The sequence below is a fragment of the Callospermophilus lateralis genome, unplaced genomic scaffold (genome assembly GCF_048772815.1).
Source record: "Callospermophilus lateralis isolate mCalLat2 unplaced genomic scaffold, mCalLat2.hap1 Scaffold_551, whole genome shotgun sequence".
Lineage (NCBI taxonomy): Eukaryota > Metazoa > Chordata > Mammalia > Rodentia > Sciuridae > Callospermophilus > Callospermophilus lateralis.
Window position 1 is genome coordinate 910,554 of NW_027514479.1, and position 20,822 is coordinate 931,375.

Consider the following 20,822-nt stretch of genomic DNA (forward strand, 5'->3'; position numbering starts at 1 on the left):
ATATTGAGACAAGAACAAGATTAGTTTTAGAATTAAGAAAATATAGGGGATGTGGGTATATCTCAGTGGTAAGTGCATGCATTGCATGCATAAGGCCCTGGATTTGAACCACAGCACTTCATGCCTAACCCCTAAAAAGATAAAAAGCAACACACACACACACACACACACACACACACACACACACACCTTTATACAGATGTTTGTTTTAGGAAATAAATATAACAAAGTTCTTTTTCTTTTAGGGAAAATCCAGAAAGAACCTTTGACTTGGTATTGAAGGTGAAATGCTGCCTCAGAAAATGAAGGTATGTGTGTTCTAATTCTTAAAATATTTGATTACATTTGTCAAAACAAGGGTTAACATCATAGACTGCTGGAGCATGATAGTATCAGGAAAGTAAATAATACTACATGTGGGTTCTGCATCAAATGTCTCAAGTTGCTAGTAATAAAATAGATACTAGGTCTTTATGGTGGGTTCGAAGAAATCAGGAGTTTTATCCATGCAGCTTGAATTTCAAGCATGTGTTAAGCCTGTATAACTTACAATGTATTTTTATCCTTTGTTGATAAAAATAATTTTTCATAATGGTAAAAGAGGATGTCTTTTCATTATCTTTTGTTTGAAAATATAGCTCCATTTAAAAAATGTTTAGTGCATATTCTCTTGCTAGTACTGATGGGACCTTTACCAGTTTCCTGGTAATGTTTCTAGAATGTGAAATACAGACTGAGTAGCCCCTACTATTGATTTACTCCAGTAACATGGCATTTTCAGAGGGAGGTAACAATCATGTAACATTATTTGGAAGGGTTTCAGCTAACAGTCTGTACAGTTTCCTGAAAATACAGGATATTTTAGTACTATGACTTTTGTCAGTTTTTCCACCACTTTTGTTATAATGTATGTGTTTGTGGGGGAAAGAGAAGCAGAAAAGGATAAGAAGTATCTTTTCTCATTTAATTCTTTCTAGTCTGTCCATACATGGTACATCTTCATGGATATATTCAGCATTTAACTTTATTTGCTTTGTTCTTAGACCCTAGATAGCATGCTCTGGGGTTTTGTGGAGACTAGTTGGCCATCTAAAGCCTTGGTGTAAAGTCTGCTGACATTCTTAGTTTTAGAGACTAGCCAGAAATTACATACTTTTAAGTAATTTGGAACTGCACACCTTAAAATAGAGGAGCCCAACCCAATTGTGGTGAAATGGACATGGTTAATTTTAGGTAGTAAGTCACACACATTCCTGACTCTACCAGCTCTGCCTGCTGTTCTTCTGGCCTGTTTGAATTACAGCTGTGATCAGGTGTGTATACTGGTAAGGAGTGATTCTAAGGTTTCAAAGAGCCTTTTTTTGATTAAAAAGGTTATCTTTTTTTTATCCTGCATATTGTAGTTTGTCGGTTTGCATCTTTCAGGCCCAACCAAATCCTCTTTACAGAATAGACATGTTATGTGGAATAGATAAATATTTTTTTCAGCTGTGATTTAAATTTATACTGTATTTATGGTATTAGTTAATCTTGCAAATACCTACCATAATATTACCTCAGTGTATGAAGTAATGCTTACCTGAAGTGTTTGTAAAATAGCCTAAATTCATTTGGAAAACATGGAATGTCTGTGATTTTGAATGCATTATTTAAAAATTCTAAAGTGGTCTTGATGAAAGGATGAATCTGCCTTATATTACAACTGATCTATTCATGTGTCACAGAGATTGTGACCTGCTGTAAAGATTTTGAATGGTTTGCTCCCTCCTTCTTCACTTTGCTCTTTGTCACTTAGCACGAGCTAGTTATTCCAATATGTATCTTGTACTTCCAACCTTTTTAAATTGCCGACGCTGCCGTTGTCGTCATCGTTGTCTTCTTCTTTTTTTCTTTTTTTGCTGTTGTTATTATCTAAATCACTACTTCCTAAAAATACCTTCATATGTATTTGAATAGTCTATCCAGTTTGGTGAAATTGAAATGTTATGATGGATAAAGTAAACAATTTGTTTTTTTCTGTAGGTTAATGCATTTTATATGGCTGTTTGGAGCAAAAAATTCTGAAGATTTTTTTTAAAAAGCTAAACTAATTGTAAAAAGCATTAGTCTTTCTTTTATGATTTTGATCTAAATAGTATGAACAAAATGAATATCGTAGGGTCTAAAAAGTTATAAATTTTGTGCCCTATAATGTAATGATATCTCTAACTAAGAGGGCTATAAAAGTTAAATTTTATGTCAAGTTGAAAGTTTGATGTTCTATAATAGTTTATCAATTTTTTCCTTTATTGATAAATAAGAAGGGAAAATGTATTGAAATTATTTTTTAAATTATTGGACTATTTAACTGTCCATAAACTCTTTTAAATATGACTCTGAGGGCTGGGGATGTGGCTTAAGTGGTAGTGCGCTCGCCTGGCATGCGTGCAGCCCTGGTTCGATTCTCAGCACCACGTACAAACAAAGATGTTGTGTCCACCGAAAACTAGAAAATAAATATTGAAAAATTCTCTCTCTCTCTCTCTCTCTCTCTCTCTCTCTCTCTCTCTCTCCCCCTCTCCCTTTCTCTCTCTTCTCTCACTCTCTCTAAAAAAATATGACTCTGAAATGTATACTAACTTATTTGAAGTGGAATACTTTTTTTTTTTTTGCTAACATGTAGACAAGCATGGGTGAAATTTTTACATGGCGGTTGAAGTGGAAAACAAAATGTGTGAATTTGGATGCTTTGGGCTACCAACATAAAACTGGTTTGAATACTAAAGAAACTTGAAAGTTCATATAAGAGGAAACCCAATAGGTCGGGAGTGATCCAGGTTCTTTCTAATTCCTAGCTCTTCCACCCACAGAAGGCTTAGATTCTTGTGACTATAAGATGACCATCAGTAGATGTTGGAAGTCTCCTCTCCTGTTTATGTCTGTAGGGCTTTTTATGGCTTTTATATATGGCTTTTTATGGCTCTCTCTTTAGATTCACAAGTTTCTTTTCTAAAATACCCCAGAAAACCTCTTGTTGTATCTCAGTGTCCTGAGTTATTTTGGCCATCACCATTTCCAGTGTACCATTGGCAGAGTAGGTGGAAGGCTGTGGCATGACAACCATGATTCATTTACTGAATAGTTGGCAAGGAGAAGGTGTTGGGAAACCAATTAAAATATTCTTGGTAAAAGGTTTCTCAGAACATTACTTTTTTCTTTTGATGATGCTTGATCAAATAGAAAATAGGTTCAGGGTAGGCTTGATTTATCCAAAGATTGAAATGCTCTTTACTCTTTGTGTTAAGGTATTTGGTAAGCTTCTCTTATTCATTATTTAAATAGGGAAGTTTTAATTTAATTTAATTTAATTTCCCTTTTCATAGAATTTGTCTATCACCCATTGACATGCACATCTTATTAAACTTACTAACACAATACTACTTCACCAGGTCTAATTAACATAATGCAATGATGTTAAATGCTATCATGATGTATTTTCCAGGATACAAAACATCTCTGCAGATTGCATTTTGATAGAAATGAGGAGAATATAAATAACCCTGAGATCAGACAAAGCGAGTACTACTGTTCCTGCCAGATGAAGGTCATCAGTCATCTTCTTGTGATTGTATTTATTAATTGGGATTTAGAAAAAAGCATCCACAGCTCAATAGATGGATAAGTGCAAAAGGGACTCAAGGGGCTCTAATAGATTATACCAGTCAAGATACCATATTTGCAACGGGGGCTATGATTGACATCACTCTTGAAGAAAATTTATAATAATCTACTGTCACTCTGCAAGATTCACTAAGGCCCTGTATCAGTCCAAATTGAGTTATACAGTGATATGATAGGAATTATCCTGTTTTTAATTTTTATTATTAATATTTGGGATTCCTTCACAAATGTATTTTTTCTTTTTATTCTGGGAGAAGAAGTTGCACTTGGCTATTTCTACCATACATAGTACAGAGATTTTCACAGTAGCATGCTGTGCTTTTCTAAATAATAGAAGCTCAAAATGGTCCTTCAGGTACACTGGGCACACTGTCAGGTGGACTACTTGCAAGACTCCAGATATATCTGCCTCCCAAATTCCCCACTTGGATGAACCAATGTGGTCTTTTGATTCTGTGAATGTTGACTCAGCTCTAACAGCTGCTAATTCCTCCTGAGGCACCACCTACTGCGCTGGGGTCTGCTGCTGTGGACCCACTTACCAGGAATTGCTATTGAGTTTCCAGTTTCGAATGAGGTCTAGAGGACCAGAAGACTCTGCAGCACAAGGTCCAGGCTGACCTTCCTCCAATTTTTAAACTCACATTGTTTCTGCATTGTCAGAACAGATCATTTTGCTCTTCTGTGTAGATTCCAGAGGATCTGTGCAGTAGTTGGGTTTAGGTGGCTGGTATTTTCCTTGAGATTCTATTTCTATGTATTTTTGAGCGGTACGCTTTCTAAAACACATTTCCTTATTTTTTTAAAAAAATATTTTATTCCCAAAAGCATAAAACAATGTCTGAAATTCTTGTAATGGTATTCTGTGTCCTTCATGTTTAAGAAATTTCTATTTTATCTAAAGAGAAAGTAAAATAAATAAATAAACTGCAAACCATGGATCCTGAAGCTTTGCTCTGGAATATCTCACCACTGTTATTACTCAGTACAGCTCCTATTGTTTGTCATTCCACTTCTTTATTAGTTCCTAGCCTTCCTATAGAAGTTTAGTTTTTAATTTTCCAATGAAATCCTCCTTTAGTACTTTGAAGCTTCATAATGCAATTTATCTATGCATAGTCTTCTCAATATTTTCCATTTATACACTCACAATATTTCACAATTTGTGAATCCAATATTTCTCACTCTATGTATGTCTGTGTATAAAAATGAATATGTCTAATTATGAATACATACCACGTTTTTTATTTTTCTTATGCCAGACTGTCTGACTCCAGAGCCTGTCTGTCACCTATCCACGAGGATAGAAAAATACAAATGAAATAAAGATAAGTTTGTTGTAAAACTACTCTCTTTATTCCTGTCAACATTCTTTTTTCCTTAAATATATTTGTTGTATTGATATACAACAAATACATAGCCACTCAAGCTTATTTTGTTATTGTAAGCATTATACATTCTTTTCTATAATATTACTTTGTTTTTATAATTTGTGTGTAATTCTTTTAAGCAGCATATGATTTATTTTTGCTTTTTTGCCCCATTTTCCCAGATATGTTTGTGTTTTTTTTTTCTGTGTATTTAGGTGACTGACCTCTCATGTAAATATTAATATTGTAGTTTCAAATCTAACATATTTGTTCTCTATTTGTCCTACGTGTTTTTAACTTTGTTCTTCTTTTCTGCCTCCTTTGGAATAAATCAACTTTAAAAAGTTTGTCTCCTTTGGCATCTTATTAGACAAACTCTTTGTTACGTCAGTGAGTGCTTGAAAGTGTGTAGAACACACCTTAAAGCTATCAGAGTCTACTTTCAAGTGTGCCACTCTGCATGCAGTCATCTCCATGGTCCTATTGTCTTGCACTTAGATCCTACATGTTCAACTGAAAAGATCTCTATTTTGAAAATATCTTTAAAAAATCTTTATTAAGAGATTTTTTTTTTTAAATCTCCAGTGACCATTTCCCGTGCCCTTCATTAATGTGTGGATAAATATTTACATCTGGTGTTATTTTCCCACTGTCTAAGGATTTGCTTTACTCTTTCTTATAATACAAATCTGCTGCTCCTAAGTCCTTTTGGAACTTCTATATTTAAATACATTTTTATTTTGACTTCATCCTTGAAAACTATTTTTTTTTCTGGTAATGAAATTGCTATTTTTTTTCTCCTTTTTTTTTTCTTTCTGTCCTCTTGGTCCCCTACTGTCTTCTGCCTTATGTGTGGACTATTTTTATCCTTTTTTTTTCTTTGAATGTAGATAGGATTTTCTCCTTCTCACTGGTTTTAAGCAATTGGTTATGTGGTGTCTTGGTGTACTTTTCATCTTCTACTTGTTTTTCTTGAAGTTCATTGCACTTTTAGAGTCTCTAAATATATTCATTGCATTCTTTGTATGTTTATTATTCCCTCAAATATTGTTCTGTCCCTCCGCCTTTCCTCTCCTTTGAAGACTCAGTATCTAAGTTTTATCTCTCTGCTTCATTTTGAGTAATTCTTTGGCTCTTTATTCAGGTTCACTGGTGGACTCTTCCACAATGACTCACCTGTGGACTCTCCCACCCATGTATTTTCCAGTTACTGTTTTAATAACAAAATGCTTGATTTTGATGGTTTTTAGATCTTTGTTTCTACTTATATTGCTTAGTATTTCTTTCAGTTCCTTCAACACATAGAGTATGTTTTATTAATTTGTCTACTAATTCTATGATCTTTTCCAGAATTAGATTTTTTTCTTCTGTTTTGGTACTGGGGATTGAATTTAGGGGCTCTCGATCACTGAGTCACATCCCCAGCCCTATTCTGTATTTTATTTAGAGACAGAGTATTCCTGAGTTGCTTAGCATCTTGCTTTTCCTGAGGATGGTTTTGAACTTGCGATCCTCCATCCTCAGCCTCCCAGCCACTGGGATTACAGACACGCACTACCATACCTGGCTCCAGAATTGGCTTTGATCAATATATTTTTATCTTTATGTCATTTGTATTTTTCTACATTTTAACATTCCTGGCAAATTTTTATTGGATGGCAGAAATTGTGGATTTGACAATTTTTTTCTTTTTGTTTCTTTAAATATTCTTGTCTTGATTGTAGTTAAGGTAGTTCAAAACAGGCTGCTGCTTTTAGGCTTGCTCATAAGAGTTGCTAGATAATGTCAGGGCAATGCTTGTTTGTTGAAGGTAAGTTTTTATTCTTCTGAGGCTGAGCTATTCTGAGTCCTCTCATTGTCCCCTGAATTAGGAGATTTTTTTCCCATTTAGTCTGTTTTGAGCAGAACTATTCTTGGTCTGTGTAAACCCTGGGGACTTTTTCCCTTCCCCTGTCTGAAGAACTTCAGCTCCTTGGCCTCCCCAACCACCAGCTCTGTCTGCACAGCCCCCACTGTGTTCTGTCTTGCACCTCTGGCCAAGGGCTTGTGCTGTCTTTGAGTTCATTTATTCTTCTCCTCAGCTCTCACTGATCACTCTCCTTCATTGTCCTGTGTTCAGGGTCTTGAACGCTGCCCTTTAATATGTTCTTTCTTTTTTCTTATTTCTTTTTAGAGGGGAAGATAGATCTAGTTCCTACTAATATGATTTGCCCTAAAGCTGATTCAATGTCTTTGTCTACCCCCCACCCACCCCTGCTAGTTATTAAACTGTTTTGAGAACAGTTTTAGATTTAAAGAAAAATGAAGCACCGAATACAAGAAATTCCCATATACCCTTCTCATCACCCCCACATATTCATCTTGGTTTTGTTTCAAGTGTTACTGATTTCTTTTTTTATTTTATTTATTTATTTTTATGTCGTGCTGAGGATCAAACACAGTGCCTCACACAGGTGAGGCAAGCGCTCTGCCACTGAGCCAGAACGTTAGCCCTGATTTCTTTTTATCCTTTGTTTAGCTTATTTTGGGTTTGGTTTGCTTTTCTATTTTTCTGGTTTTTGAAAGTAGAAGCCAAGGTCACTAACTGGAGGCCTTTCTTCTCTGCTAACATAGGTTTTCAGTGTTATATATTTTAAGGACTATTTTAGGTGTATCCCATACATTTTGACTTTTCAATTTTGATCTTTTACTTGTAGTTCACATGGAGGTGTGTTGTATTTGCAGATTGTTCAGGTGTCTTTCTGTAATTCTAATGCAATTCCATTGTGATGGGAGGACATATTTTGTAAAGCTTAATTCATTTTAAAGTCTACTGAGGCTTGTTTTATAGTCCAAAAAATAATTTTGGGGATAAATATCCTGTGTGTATTGAGAAGAATTTTTGTTTTGCTTATTTAGGTACTTTTTCTGTAAAAATCAGATAGATGAAGATACTTAATAGTGTTTCTCAAGTACTTTATATCTTTTTTGATCTTTTGCCTACTTATTCTTTCAAATAGTAAGAAAGGAGTATTGTAATCTCCCAAAATCATAATTTAGGCCTTGCCAATTTCTGCCTTGCTTCTGTCATCTTTGTTTTAGGTATTTTGAAGTTCTTTGGTAACTGTAAACACACTTAGGGTTTTATTGATCCCTTGATGGGTTGACATACTTACTATTATAAAACATCTTGTTTGTCCTAGAAACATTCCTCATTCTGTATCCACTTTGTATGTTATTAATATAGGCATTTTAACTTTATTTTAATTTGTATTATCATAACATATTTTTCTGTCTTTTAATTATAACTTGTTCATATCTTTACAATGAAGTGGATTTTGTTTGACAATGGGAATAATTGTACATTCCTGGCAAATTTTTATTTGATGGCAGACATTGTGGCTTTGCCTTTGTTTTGTGTTTGCTTAGAGTAGTTTCCCCAACCTACCTTTATTGACAGTTTGGGTGAGATAACTCTTGGTTTTGGGGTACAGTCCTCTGCATTTTTGGATGTTTAGCTGCATTTGTGGCTTATGCTAGCTGGTTGCCAAAACTTGCCCATCTCTTGTCACAACAGTGAAAAGCACCTCTAGCCATTGCCACATGCTCACTGGGATGACCCAAATCACCTCTGTGTTGAGAACCGCTGTTTACATGTTTTACTGGCATATTTGAATTTAAATCTACCATCTTATTGTTTTTGTTTCATTCATTCTTTCATCTCTATCTTTGACTTTTTTAGATTGAGTAATTTTTATAATTCTGTATTTGTTATTCTAGTGGCTCATTAGATGTATTCATTTAGTATTCATAGTGTTATTCCAGAGGTTTAGTGTGTGTGTGTGTGTGTGTGTGTGTGTGTGTGTGTGTGTGAGAGAGAGAGAGAGAGAGAGAGAGAGAGAGAGAGAGAGAGATATCTTCAAGTGGTATTGTGATCACTGTACATTTAGTATAAAAACTTCTTAGCAGTGACTTCCCTTCCCCACTCCCTGGCCTTTTGGACCCCCAAGCATTCTTCCTGGCTTCATGCTTCCTCATAAGACTCCTCATCTGTTTGTGTTGATCAGGGCTCTGCTGAAGGTTGGAGGGGGGTGTATACATGTCTCTGGGGCTTTCTCTCCCTCTCCTTTCCACCATTGTACCCTGTAAAGTCTGGTCATTTTGGTCTCTCTAATCATCACACTCTGTCCCCTCCACTCAGGGTGACCTTCAGATTGTGCTGACTGCTCTCCCTGCACTGTGGTCTGGAAGCAGTCCAGGCAGTGCACAGTACATTGGGGCTTTCATAGACCCATGAAATGTGTTTTTCTTCTCTCTGGTGTCACTGACAAGAGATGCTATTCTTCCAGTGTCTGAAAACCATTGTGTTATAGATATTGTTCAGTTTTTCAGTTACTTTAGCAGAATGGATAAATCTCATCCCTGCTACTGAATCATAGCTAGAAAACGCATCACCTCAATTTTATTCAAGCAATGTCTCTGACATTTCTTCCAGGTTACAAAGTTTTTTTTCCTCCCCCTTTTTTTTATTACAGTTGCTTGCTATTTTTAAACATTATCAGATATTAAGTTGTATCTTCCAGTCTCTCAGTGATCTAGAAGAAAATAAGCTGAGATCCTATACTGGGGACAAAGAATTTCAAAGAACCCTGTTTTTGTTAGCTTTTGGTTGTTGGGATCACCTGCCAAGAACAATTTAGAGGAGGAAAAGTTTATTTCGGCTCACACTTTTGGAAGTTCAGTCCATGATTGGCCAACTCCATAGCTCTGAGCCTGAGGTAAGGCAGAACTTCAAGGTGGAAGGGTGTGGCAGAGGGATGCTGAGAGAACTCCACTCACCAGGGACAAAATATAAAGCCCAAGGACATGTCAGTGACTTACTTCCTGTAGCATATCCCTCATGTCTGCAGTTACTACCCAGTTCAATCCATATCAGTGAATTAATCTACTGATTAGTTTATACCTCTCACATCTAACGATTTCACCTCTGAATATTTTTGCATTGTCTCACACATGAACTTTTGGGGAACACCTTATATTTAACCATAACAAGCCCTCAATCACTATGTCCGAGGATTGTGTGAGTTAGATGCATTTTCAAATCATCTCTGGCTCTAGTCTCTTACTTCTCCATACTCCTCACTTTCTCTGTTTTATTTGAATATAACTGTGACAAGCAATTCTAATTGTCCTATACGTTATGTGTGTGTTCTCTCTCTCTCTCTCTCTCTCTCTCTCTCTCTCTCTCTCTCTCTCTCTCTCTCTCCTTTCTTAAACCTATACAGCATTTGTTAGTTTTATACACTAATATTTGTGGAACATTGAAAAAATCACACATTTTTATTTCTGATGAATTTTGGGGAAACTCTGATAATTGGAAGAAATTTCACTGGCCTCTTACTCCAGAAATATTCTAATCTTCCCCATCTTACTAGATGATTTGGTTTCCTTTATTTATTTATTTTTGTACCTTTCCAATATTGTCATCCCTTTGGTGTTGCCCATGAAATTTGAAATCCATTTCCTTCTGATGTGCTGGACAATTTAATCATGCACTGAGCCTATTCCTGAACTCGAGAACTCTGAGGTCCTCCTGTATATATACCAGGCTAAACAACCATATCAGTTCTAGGTGATTGAACCTCAATCTAATGATATGACTTAGGAAGGGACATTTTTTCTCTTGTGAAGGGAGGGGTTATATCGCAGGGAGAAGCATAAATAGACTCAAACCCTTCAGATTTTCCCCAATTCTCCTGTTTCTTGGGCATCATGGTTTAATGACTTCACACTAATTCCCTCTTGGACACTGGTTCCGCAAGTGTAGGTCGTCCAGGTCACCCTAGTGATGAACCCATTCTTCTCCTAGGACCAATGTGTGAGAGTCTGTGGGAGAGCTCCATTTGACTCAATATTTGTCTACCCTGTGCTGGAGGAAAAAGTCTAAAAAACTTCTCAATATGTCCTCTTATAATGCTAGAATAACACCAAAAATTTCTCCAAAGAAGCGGACATGCATTTCCTAGGAAAAGGAGAAATTTCATACTCTTAGGTGTGCATTCCAGTCCCACAGATTATTTTTAAAACCCAGTTTGCTATAGTTATTAATAGCAACTTTGTTAACCATTGACTATGTACTTTATATACACGTTTTCATTGAATACAACATAGGTCATGAGGTATCCTTACCATTTTGAAGATGAGAAATCTGAAGTTTACTGAGACTAAGTAACTCATCCAAGGACAAATTTCTGCCTATTAAGTAGCTGAAATTTGAGACCCAAGTACCTTATCTGCAAGTTTCTCTGCACCCATGATCTTAATTATCATACCACACTGCTTCTACAAGATTTCAGAATTGACCTTCTGTGTACTCTCATAATCATTCCTCTGCCTTCAATATTTTTATCATAAATGGGGAACATAGTGTTATTATGTAAAATCTATATCTTTTCAAAGTGTGAAGTAAGCATTGCATTTTTACTCATGCTTCAGTTGGTTAATGATATTAACTTTCTGATCTTTATTACTTTATTGCTCTGTAACTAGGACCACTCACATGAAGACAATTCCTTTTAAAAAAAAAAAAGAGATGCAGATGGAGAGGAAAAGAGAATAAACTTTTACCAAGGTCTGATTATTCCTGATATTTTATACGAAATATTTCTTAATATTCATATCACCCTTGTGATAGGCAATTATGTTTTAGAGTGGGAGAACAGCCTGAGAGAGCTTGATGTCAAAGGTTCAATCTTTCATGCATTCAATAAGTCACTAAACTTCATGCATTGATGGAGTGAGAATCATATTAAGTACTATTGTTGCAAAGACAAATAGCACAGCATCCCTGTTGTGAAAGATCTCAGAGAAGAGAAGTGAATAGACCCTTCCATGCAGTAAGAGGGATTGTTCTAGACACCTAGACAGGGTGTGCAGGATGCACATGGAGAGCCTTGCATTCAGGAGGTGCCAGGCTTCGTAGGAGAGACTATATCTAAGCATAAGCTTGAAAATCCCTGAAAACCATGCGCATGGTGAGTGCAGCATTCTGCCCTGGGTGATTTGAGCACACTGAGGGAACAGGAAAAATGTGGAAGAGTGAAAGAAAGAAGGGAAATTTAATATTTGAAAGAATTTAAGTCCCTGTTTCAACCAGGTAAATCTAGATGGCAACTGAAGGACTTTCACTTCTTCTTCTTCCTCCTCTTCCTCCTTCTCCTACTTCTTCTCCTTCTCTTTCTCCTTCTCCTTTTTCTTCTTCTTCTTCTTTTGAATCCTTGTGTCATGACTAAAAAATGTGAAGGATTAAAAACTTCCCCCAAAGACTAAGTAGCCGTAGAATTTCAGCTTGTTTTTCTGGTAAGGATCTTTCATGATGGAATGAAACTCTGCACATCTGCATTTTTTTTCTTTCTGATGTTGAGGAAGTTTATTTGCAAATCATTTTGATGATTTATGGGAGACAATTCTCTTTTCCTATGTACTGTATATAATTTATGCAACTCTGAATCTGTGTTGCAAGAAGCCAGAATATGGAGTGAGGACATGCAGGGACTTAAAGTAAGTGTATGGATGCCTGCATGGAGGGGTGGCATGGGCCACCAGGGAATGTGCAACCTGATTGATGGGCTGTGGATCCTAAGGTGTAAAGGGCACCCCGTGATGATCCTGGGATTGTGAGCTGCCCTTTAAAGGAAATCCAAGCTTTTCATGTGCCATTCTTGATAATAATGCATTTATTATGGAATGTGGCTAGGGTTAGGGGAGTTCTATAGACAAGTAGGAAATAATATTTCATGTGCTCAACTAAAAAACCTTTGCCAACATCTACTTCTCAGAATTGGACTTGCTAATGTGTGATAAATAGAATCCTCTAAGTTATTGTGGGCCAAATTAATCTTCGTCTTTCTTACATTGTTTAGGGGCTTGTGAAGTTCAAGGACTAAGAGGTTGGTGAAGTGTGGTGGATATTAAGTAGGAAGGAGGGAATTGAGAGGTGAGGCTGAAGTGAGTACAGATTGTCTAATTTAAAGATTCTTACGGTAAAAAAAAAAGATGGTTAGATATGTGTTGACATGATTGTACTGTTTTATGAAAACCAGGCATGTGACATTTTAAGGACACAAACATGCAGGGATTGGAAAGCAATCAGTCTATCACAGTGGTTCCCATTCTTTGCTACATATTAGAAACACCTGGAAGCTTTGAAAACTACAGATGCCATGTCACACCCCAAACCAATTACATCAGAATATCTGGTGATATGAGCAAGGTACTTAGTGTTTCATTTAAGGAAAAAACGCTCTATGCACAAATGTATTAACGCTGTCAATACATTTGTGCATAGAGTTCTAACCCAGGTCCAAATACAATTTGGAGGAACTTTTATTTACTGCCTGGACTGAAATTAGAAGTCCCAGGGGCAAGTCTACAAGAGATCTATTGTGCAAACTCATTGTCCATCAGGGGCATTCATATTTCACACAAAGAATTTGGAGCACCGAGACCTTAAAAATATTTCTGTACCTTTAATCAGACATCAATAGCTCCTGCACATTTGTTCCCACTTAAAGTCTGGGAAAGGACTTGTAGGTTTCTTTCTTTTCTTTTTTAACCTAGATTTCTAAAACATTTCAGTCTGGCTTGAGGGTGCTATAGAAATGGGCAGAAAAGTGGATGTTTCTGGCTCACATACAGAATTTTGTGCTTTCGGTGTAATGTGGCTCCATGGATAGCTTCTAGTGGTTTCACATGAGGGGTTTGTGGTTTTCCCTAACTGTTTTGTGGTCATCTATTTTGGGGACATTTTGATGCTTTTCCCATAATGGGGATTTATCTGATAGTCCTCCTCCACCTCTGAGATGAAGTTGACAAAGCACACATTCATGCAGGGAACCACTGACTTCCTTAAGCATATTTTCCTTCTCAAGCCTTGTGAAGGAATCTTCCAGAAGATATGCACAGTGGTGTGTAAGTGGTAAAACATTATCCTTTTGATTTGGGGCTGTTCTGTGGTCTTCAATAGGTTATCTATTTTAGTATTTACTATGGACCTATTAAGTTAGTTCCATTCAACTTTAAGTGATTTTCTACTGTTTTTATTTCAGCTTAACCATATATATCTGATTCGCTTTGCAAAACAGCAGAAATTTCTAATGGTAGCATTGTTGCTGCCTTGACCCAATGAGATAAGACCCAGATTTGTTCTGTTTATTGTACTTTGCTTCTTGTTGTTTTATTCAATTAACCCCCATGGAGAAGAATCATATATTGGATGAAGAGTTTTGGTAATGAAATCTGCTTTTATGAAGTGCAAGTGCTTTTTTGAAATCCTCTGATGAGCCCATGCAAAACCAGTGAACACTGAAATAATTTCATCCATTTATTCGCCTATCAAATATTTTTAACTCTAATAAACTTGATCAAATATTTTTTAACTCTAATAAACTTGCTGACCTTCTTGGCTACTTTAGTGGTCAGTACAGGGAGTCTATAGGGACTTTAGCTCCTCAGACAGGTCTATGAGCTACCAACAAGTGTTGATGTAGCTTATGGTACATCAATAAATTCTCTGGGAGAATTTATTTAGGATTTTTCTCTATCTACTGGTTCTTCCATATCTTCATTCTCAGTCAAATATCAGCATTGCTTCTACTCCAGTCACCATTGTACTATCTTTGGGCTCTGGCTGACCTATTAGAAATAGTCACTATAAGACCATGACCCAGTACTTATTCTGATCTAGTTCATGGGGCTCAGATATTAGATTCTTTCTTAAAACTCCCCAGGAGATTGTAAAGTGAGCATGGGGTTGAAAACCAGGAATCCCAAAAGATGGTTGCTATGCTCCAGCGGATCCTGAGAAGATTCCTAGGAAGCAATGACTCACTTTTCGATATTCACTTGGTCTGTGTTTTGTGAAATGTGATGGACTCAGACCTGAATTCTCATCTTTGCATGTTCATTTTTTGTCACCCACTGTTTGGAGCATCTTTAGGACCTTCAATCACAGTTCAAATTCTATATCTATCATCTTCTGTGAATGTCATCTATGATCTGAATATTTGTGTCCCTCTTTATTTCATATACTGAAACCTAATTCTGAAGGCAGAGTACTAAGAGTTGTGGCCTTTAGGAAGTAATGAGGTCAAGAGGGATGCATGGGAATTGTGCCATTATAAAATAAGCCCCAGGGAACCTGTTTGCTGCCCCTTGCATATGAGGACACCAAAGCAAAAAGGCACCACCTGTGAGGAAAAGCCCTCATCAGACACCAAACCTGCTAGCACCTTTATCTTGGATTTCTCAGCCTCCAGTACAGCGAGAAACAAATTTCTATTGTTTATAAGCTACAAGTTTATGGTGTTTTGAATATGGCAGCCTAAATGTACTGACAACATTTTCTAGAGGTAACTTTGGGTAAATTAACTAACCTAGCTGAATCTATTTGCTAGTTGGCAAAATGAAACCAATGAAACCTATATCTCGGGATTCTTTTTGCTGTTCAAATAAATGAGGTTTGTGTTTGAAATCCTTAGTAACATGCTTAGTCAGAAAATGCCTGGGTGGGAGTTGCCACTATGTATTAGAAACAGCAATGGCAGCAGTGATATTTACCAGCCACACTCGACTTTGTGTTCCTCTGAGACAGCATTTGAGACGAAGAGTTAGTCTTTGCAAGTTAGACAAAATGTCCAACCATTATTATTACCCAGAAAACACACTAGGATGTAAAACGTTCTGTAGGTCACCAATTTCAAGCTTCATTAAACTCTGAAAAAGCGGAATTTTAAAGTTGGGTCTCTTCACAAACAAACAAAAAATTCAAAATGCCATAGTGCTTTTCTCCTGGGTATGAATGGCAGAAGTCTGGAGTCATCGGCCAAGATGATTAACTGGGTGAAATGCAATCTCTGAAGTCATCTGAAATAATGAACAAGGCCAGGTTTCAGCTAGTGGAGAGCATAGGTCCTCATTATGTCCAGGTGTTCCAGATTGAGAAGAATGCTCTTGGGTGCCAGGAAGTGTGTTGTCTAGAAAGATCATGCAGATTGTAGTGCACAGTTACAGTACCTGGCTAGTGAGTAAGCTCAGAAGCTGTACCAGCTGCTGTCAGATGTGGCTTTGAAATGGAAACGTGAGTCAAAGAGCCAGTTAAGTTTCTCATGTGTCTTTCATAACTCAAATCCAGGGCCAGGATTTTGACTAGTCACACATGTATCAAATCTGTGCTATAATCCACATTTAAAAAGAGATCAATTAAAAAATTTGCCTCATGATACAGCAAGCACCACAGATTATTTTAAAATAATAACATAATGCAGCCTGGGGGAAAGGGAATGAATGCTGCAATAAGATGGATTCAACATGAATCCCAGATATATCACTTATTAACTCTGCTCTGTAGCAAATTACTAACTTCTTTGAATAGGAGCTTTTCCAGAAATGAAAGGGAATTTTAACAACCACCTTGGAAGTATGGTGACAGAATTAGTTACCAAATCACCATTGGCTAAGGCTTAACATAATGCCAAAGACAGCCAATTCTCAAGGTAGGTTTGTCTCCATCTCCTTTTCCTTCTGTCCTTATTTTGTACCCATCTACTACAACACTGAACCCTGTACCCTTACTTTTTATTCCAAGCCTCAGTTGGAAATAATTTTGCTGTTTAATATTTGAGGTAGAGTTTTAATTCATGCAAGTAATGATAAATATTGCTAAAGTCACACGTGTCTGTGGATGGAGAGAAGGGCATGAGGGAAAACTGAGAAAAGCCTGTTTCTTGTGCAGGTTTGCATGGGATCTAATCTTTGTATACCCTATTTCAGCCAACCTCATTTTCCCGCCTACATCTGGGTGCTGGGCTGGCAGATTAGTGTCTGGGAGGGAGGGCTTTACTAGGGGGGCACAGGAGGTTCATTGGTCTAAGTGGGCTGGAAGTGGGCAGGTCAGAGTGCAAGAAGTGGCCACTTCTAGAGGTGACAGGAAAAGGTGGAATAGTACAACAACTCTTCGCAGTGGTCAGAGGGTGCTTCCCACCATCTGAAAATGACCTGTTAATCAGGTACATACTTAGTGGACTACCCCTAGCCTTTTAAAAGAATGAGCTATTTCAGATAGCAGAAACTTTTCCATAAAGAAAAATCTTAGTAACTGCACATGTTGCTTGTGATCAAACTCAGAAGTTGAGTCTACTTTCCCTAAGTGTGAAATAATTGGGAACTAGGATCTTATCAACCTTGGAAGACAGATGTAGCTTATCCACATCTTTTCACAGAATGAAGGAACCAAAGGAATATTAGATAATGTTTGACTTCCAGGCTTATAGATAGATTTCAGATGTTCTCATGCATCTGACGTCTGAGGTAGAAAAATATGTATAAAATTTCTAAAAATACATAATTAAAAAATCATCTCAAACAAATAATATACCATGGGTACCATAATGCCTAAAAAGTACAGAGCCTTGATGCCTTTGGTAGATGTGTTGGCTTTTAAGCTTTGAATCTGATTTTGGATTGGAAAGGGAGGGAAACTTTGTGTATCTTTTACCAGTTGCAAGAATGATAATGAAAATATTAGTGAAACTTTTTTTTTGAGAACTTACAATATACTAATCTTTGTGCTGAGTGGTTTGTATACATTCTCTCACATCATCCTAACAAAACCATGTAAAATCAGTATTATGGATAATTATATGTAGGACTAGTATTATTATAGTTTCAGTTTGGCAAACAAGAAGAATGCTTAGACACATTAAATCTAATTTCTGTCAGGATTTAAACTATCATGCCTCCATGATATCCATCTGCTAGACCAGGGGTTGGCAAAATGGTTTCTGTAAAGGATTCCATATGGCAGGGCAGAGACTTAGCCAAGGACAACACATAAGATAGGGTCGTGCCTATGTTCCAGGCAAGGTTTACATACAAAAGCACATGGCAGTTTGGTGCTGGTTGCTGGCCATGGCCCATGATCCTTGCTCCATAGCAGCATTGTCTGGTAGAATCTTCAGAATTGATGGAAATGTTCTATATTTGCAATGCTGCCATTGTACCTATTAGCCACAGGTGACTATGGGACCCCCGAATGTGGCCTTTGTGAACTAGGAACTGAATTTTCAATTTGGCCTTCCATTAATTAATTTATGTATCAATTTAAATAGCCACATCTACCTAGGGGCTAAAAACAGGACAGATTCGTTATAGATCTTGGCATATTAAGTAGTTCTAGTCATCACAGAATAGATTAGCAATGATTCAGCTGAAACCCTGTTTAAAGAATGACTTCAAAGAAAAAAAATAATTATAAAGCATAGAGTATTAAAGACAAATCAGAATAAAATAATTTAAATTTGGAAGAATTATTATCTTAGCCTCTTTCTTCTCAAACATCATCATTGGGTTACTATAATTTTCCTTTCTTAATTTGTTCTGTCATACATAGCACATGCATTAAAAAATGAGGTTCCGTCTCTCTTCCTGTCTGAGCCTATCTAGAGCCAGGAGAAGCAACTGGCCTCCTTCTCTTTGAAGCTCTTCAGATGGACAGGGTTGAAATCTGCAAAAGTACCAGCTGTGTTACCTTTGGGCAAGTTATTTTCATCTAAAACCAGGTGACTATTACTTTTATCTTTATTTGAAAATTTTGGGGGAATTAATTGAAATAATATATTTAAAAAACCCAGCATTAATTATATGACATGGTAGGTAACTTCCAAATGCTCATCCAATTGCTTTCTTCCCTTCACCCGGAATTCATGGCATGCTAATTTTGTTTCATGCTGTTGTAGACCACCTTCCCCAACCAAATGAACAACCTGGATATTCCTTGCCCTTTTGGTTGCTGATCTTCCTTTAAGGAAAAGTCATTGATATTATCTTTTTTAATTTTTAATTAGCACTCCTAACCACCAATTTCAGACTGTGTTAAAAAAACATTAAAAATATGCAATGATACAACAATTAACCTAATTTGTTCCCTTCTAGTTTCTGTTATTTAGATGATTTACAAAACTAATGAAGCTGCTAGAATGGATAAAGATATTGGGTCCTTAAATGTGTGCTGTGCTCTGGAGTGCATGCTCCACACAGAATGCATGCCCACCTTCACCCTCAGAAAAGAATAGGTTATATTTCTGTCTTAGAATATTTGCAAAAAAAATTAATTTAAGAGCCAGTACAATATTATTTTGGTATGTACCACAGCAGCAGTTACATGACAGGGAAAAATTGTGTCCACTTAAAGCCAAAACATTGACCAAACTGACTTTTAGGTATTAAATCAGTTATTAAAAATGTAGCACCACAATATTTATGCATATGAAGGAGCATAGGGGAAATAAATTTTCTACTTTCAAAATAATATTTCAATACCCATCAGTTTTTTGCTACTCAGCATTTGCTCACTGATTGATTTATTACAGATCCTCAATATATCTATGCTTAGGGATTCATGAGTTGACAAATACAGGAATGTAAAGGTATCCTTACCATGCATGATGCACCTATGTACAATTGCATACTCCTGGCCAGCTTTTTTAATTTGCTGTGTGAAAAATGATACAAGTCATTCAATTGCTAATATTGAATTTATGTAATGTAAAAACTACCTTGAAGGTTTAAGGCTGAGAAGAAGGAGCAGCATCATTTCATATAAACATTATCTCAGCCTCCTCCTGCTGCTTTGTGAACATATCTTTGTGCATATTTAAAGTTTATAGCAGAGCACAGGTTCAGAGTTTCTTTTCATATTCAAACTTTATAGCAAAGCCACAACTACATATTAATATAGCAGCTGTAATGTATTTCTAGTTAAGCTGTCATAAAGTCTAGGGCTTTTCACATCATCACTTTTGAAGGTTGGCACCACCGAGAAAAAAGCCATTTGTACTGGATCAACATGGTGGTTTATAATCCACATGGTAATAAATATCACAGTATATTTCATTTTTATACGTTTTTGATGAAGAGGTAAAAGTGCATCTTCTACAGTTGCTTTTCAGAAATTGCTAATCTGTTTGGGACGAGGGTAAAAGAGACTGAAGCTTGGCATTATTTCTCGAGGTATTACCAGTCTTCGCTCACATGGCAGCTGAGATGAGAAAAAGGATGCCAATGGGATTTCATTTACAGTATTGATTTCCCCAGCTTGCCCTGTGGAAGGACTGCATGTGTATTCAGGACTCAAGTGAGCAAATAGAGAGATTCTGATAAGCATAGTTTCCTTTGTGTTTTATTTTTATGATTCTCACAATGTATATCCTTTTCAAATGGAATTGGAAATGTCTTCAGATATCACTTCACTACCTTCCTGTGGCATCTGATATTCATAAGCACATTAGAAATCTTGGAAAGATGTATGTGTGTGTAGGTATGCACGAACTCAGTTTACGTAGGTGGAGTTTCTTATAGTAATGAGAACTTCCCTGAGCAAGGCTCCCGGGTGCACTTAGGAAGCATGCCTTAGGAGAGAGAGAAATGACATCTGCATCCTTTCTTTCCCTCCGACTTGCTCCCATTTGGCCTTCCTCTTTTGATCAGTTAATTGCACTCATTTTCTGGTTGAAATCACATATCCTAGTTAAGTGAATTATCTGCCATTTTCCCTTTTAAAGCTCTGCTTCATGATGACTTCTGAGACACAGTCTCCCCAGCATTCTGCTGTATACCTTATCGACACAAATGTATACCAGAATAAGGAGAGAGGCGCTCAGGACAGGCCAGTGATGGACAGGTGACAGAAGGAGGAGAACAGGAGGAGCGGGAGGGGGATGTTCAGGTGGAATCCCGTCTCACTCCCACTCTGTCTTC

At 36.8% G+C, this 20,822-nt stretch overlaps 1 long non-coding RNA gene across 1 annotated transcript in view; it reads left to right on the top strand.

Annotated features, from left to right (window-relative positions):
- Window positions 1-265: 265 nt before the first annotated feature.
- Window positions 266-20,822, top strand: part of LOC143387857 (uncharacterized) — an 82,040-nt gene continuing 61,483 nt past the window's right edge. The window contains exon 1 of the long non-coding RNA XR_013089925.1: window positions 266-308. This is a non-coding gene — a long non-coding RNA (uncharacterized LOC143387857). The remainder of the gene's footprint in view (window positions 309-20,822) is intronic.